This window comes from Elephantulus edwardii, unplaced genomic scaffold (assembly GCF_000299155.1).
Source record: "Elephantulus edwardii isolate Elephantulus edwardi_28Jun2011 unplaced genomic scaffold, EleEdw1.0 scaffold00083, whole genome shotgun sequence".
NCBI lineage: Eukaryota > Metazoa > Chordata > Mammalia > Macroscelidea > Macroscelididae > Elephantulus > Elephantulus edwardii.
Window position 1 is genome coordinate 4,225,972 of NW_006399833.1, and position 2,963 is coordinate 4,228,934.

Consider the following 2,963-nt stretch of genomic DNA (forward strand, 5'->3'; position numbering starts at 1 on the left):
ACTTATTTATTACTTTTCAAAATTTTTTTAAAAAAGATCCTTCCCATTTCCTTCACCTCACCCACCCATTGAATTGTACAACTCTATGATTAACACCCTATCTCTGCCATCCGCACCCTTCTATTTCTGCCCTCCCCCCACCCCACCTTGGATCCTCATTCTACACTAATGGTTTTAAACAGTATTTGTGCTTGTGGGACTGAGTTAGTTCACTCAGCATAATGTTCTCCAGTTCCTCCCAAGTTAGGTAGTAATTTACAAAATCATTGCTCCTGCGTGCTGCATAGTATTTCATTGTGTGAATGTACCACAACTTCGCAATCCATTCGTTTATGGTTGGACATCTGGGCCATTTCCATGTTCTTGTGATGGTGAATAAATCTGCTATGAACATAGATGTACAAGTTTCCATTTGAGCCTCAGTTCTCATTTTCTTGGGTTATATTCCAAGTAGTGGAATAGGTGGTTCATATGAAATTTCTATGTTCAGCTCTTTGAGGAAGCGCCAAACTGCCCTCCAGAGTGGAGGGTTGTACCCTTTTACAATCCCATCAACAATGTCTAAGAGTTCCTATCTCACCACACCCTCTCCAACATTTATTCATCTTTCTCCTGAGGAGCAGCTGGTAGATTGGAGCAGCCAACTTTTCAGTTAGCAGCTGGAGACATTACTCACTAAACCAACTAAGGCTCCTTAGCATAGTACCTATGTATAAAATGTTAGAAATTTGAATTACTTCCTACTTTGGAACAGTTAGCTAATCAACTGAACCATTTTTCCCCCACAGTAAAATAGGTTTTAATTTTTTTTTTGTTTTGTGATTTTAAAAGAATTTTTTTTATTTCTTGCAGTTCATTTTTTTAATCTTTTTGTTTGGTTGGTTTTTAAAAATTTTTTTTAATGTCCTGGCCTGCTGTAGAAAATTTTGCAAAAGCAAAAAGAGCAATAATGAAAATTCCCTGTGAAGGTTTTTTAAAAAATAGACTTGGAATACTTAAAGTAACTCATTAAAAATATTCCTAAGGGCAGTCCTGTTCAGTGGTAGATTTCTTGCCTTCCAAGTGAGAGGACCCAGGTTTGATTCCTGGTCAATAAACCTCCAACACATTGCTGGGCTGGTCAAACATGTTTCAGCAGAGGTTCCAGAAACGCAGTAGGAAGAAAGGCTTAGTGACTGACCAATGAAAACACTAGTAGGTTAGTAAAAAGGCTGGTCTCTCTGTGCCTGGGGTCATGAGTCTGGAGAAGACCTGATAGCATTTAGAACTACGAACAGCCACCGAAGGCTCCAGCGGCAAATTGAATCCCTAAAGGTAAAAAATCTAAACTTAATATTGATCAAGTTTACAATAGTACAAAGTTTTTAATGTTTATAAAGCGGTTTTTTTGTACTTGAAATCCTATAGGTATCTTGTTTCAGTTCAAAATGTGATCTGTTGGTTTAAAAAATATGATGTATTAATGGCCATATTTATGATAAACTTGATTACAAAGGTTTTTTCCCTTAAACTATGCAACTGTAATATAACTGTGTTTATGCGTTGATACTGATTGATGTGTTGGTCAGTTCTTGGACTGGAATAGGAGTGCTGAGTAGCCAGAAAAATTAAAAAGTGACATATTTACATGTTTTTCCAAGAGAATACTAATCAATTGCTGTGAAAGATCAGAGTCAATTAAAGGCCCCCAAAAAAGACGTAGGAATGAGTAACTGAAAAGCCAAGATGATTAGTAAAATTTTGCTCAAATCAAGATTGGAGGGGGATGGGGATGAGGGTGGGGGTGCAGAGGACAGTTTAGCTTCCCTTCGCAGGAAGATCTGAAAAGTTGAACTTGATGACCAGGTTCCTGGCTCCCAGAATGATCTGTTTTCAGAATCTGCCTTTATCGAGTTCATCTTCACAGTCAAGAGTTGGGGGAAGGGGGTGGCAAGAGTCTTAGCTGGTGATCCTTGCTTCTGGACCCCAATTTCTTAAATATTCCTAGGTGTGCGCTTTTTTTTTCCTACTGGTAACTCTCTTCTGTCCCCCTCTCCCCACTTCATTTAGGGTTTTGTTGCCGTTACCAGACCCCACCCAGACATGATGTCTAAACACCTGAAAAAGCTGGGCTATTACTCCTCATTTGAGTCAAGCAAGCGCCGGGACCGCGACCGGCCCTTGAGCAGCAGCGACGAGGAGGAAGAGTTGCTGAAGGAAAGCACCACTCTGTACGTGAGCAACCTTTCCTTCCGTACCACCGAAATGCAGATCTATGAGCTCTTTGGCAGATGCGGTGACATCAAGAGAGTCATCATGGGCCTGGATCAAATCACGAAGACGCCCTGTGGTTTCTGCTTCGTGGAATACTTCAACCGAGAGGATGCGGAGAACGCCATGCGCTTCATCGATGAAACCATCCTAGACGACCGCGTCATCCACATCGAGTGGGATCCCGGCTTCAGAGAGGGCCGCCAGTATGGCCGAGGCCGCTGCAGAGGTCAAATGCGAGAGGAGTTCCGCGGAGATCCTGATACCAGCGGAGGAAGCTTCCCCCAGTAAAAAAAGGAAAAGAAAAGAGAGATCCTCTGCTCTAGCCCCTTCCAAAAAATCAGATCGGCAAGCTGACCAAATCTTAAACATTTCGAGTTCTTTTACTTGGGGCCCTTAGCTTCCGTCTTACCTATTTTTCTCTTTGATAACTCATTAAATGGCATTTTAAAAATCCTTTGGTCTTTGGTCTTCATTTTGTTTGTCAGGGTACCACACTGGCCTTCATGTAGACAAAAGCAGTATTTTTTAAAAAATTGGTTCTCATTTTATTCACTCACTCACATGCATTTTGTTTTTACACGGATAACTACAATTGTTCAATATCGGTATTTGCTAGGTCTCCCTTTCCCTTTCACCCTTCTGGTGGCTAATCTCAGCTCCCTCCCTCACTCTCACCCTCCCCTTTCAAAAGCAGTATTCTTTTAGAGATA

General features: G+C 41.2%; 1 pseudogene; it reads left to right on the forward strand.

Annotated features, from left to right (window-relative positions):
* The first annotated feature begins 2,085 nt into the window (after positions 1–2,085).
* LOC102858363 lies at positions 2,086–2,541 on the forward strand (annotated as a pseudogene).
* Positions 2,542–2,963: the final 422 nt, after the last annotated feature.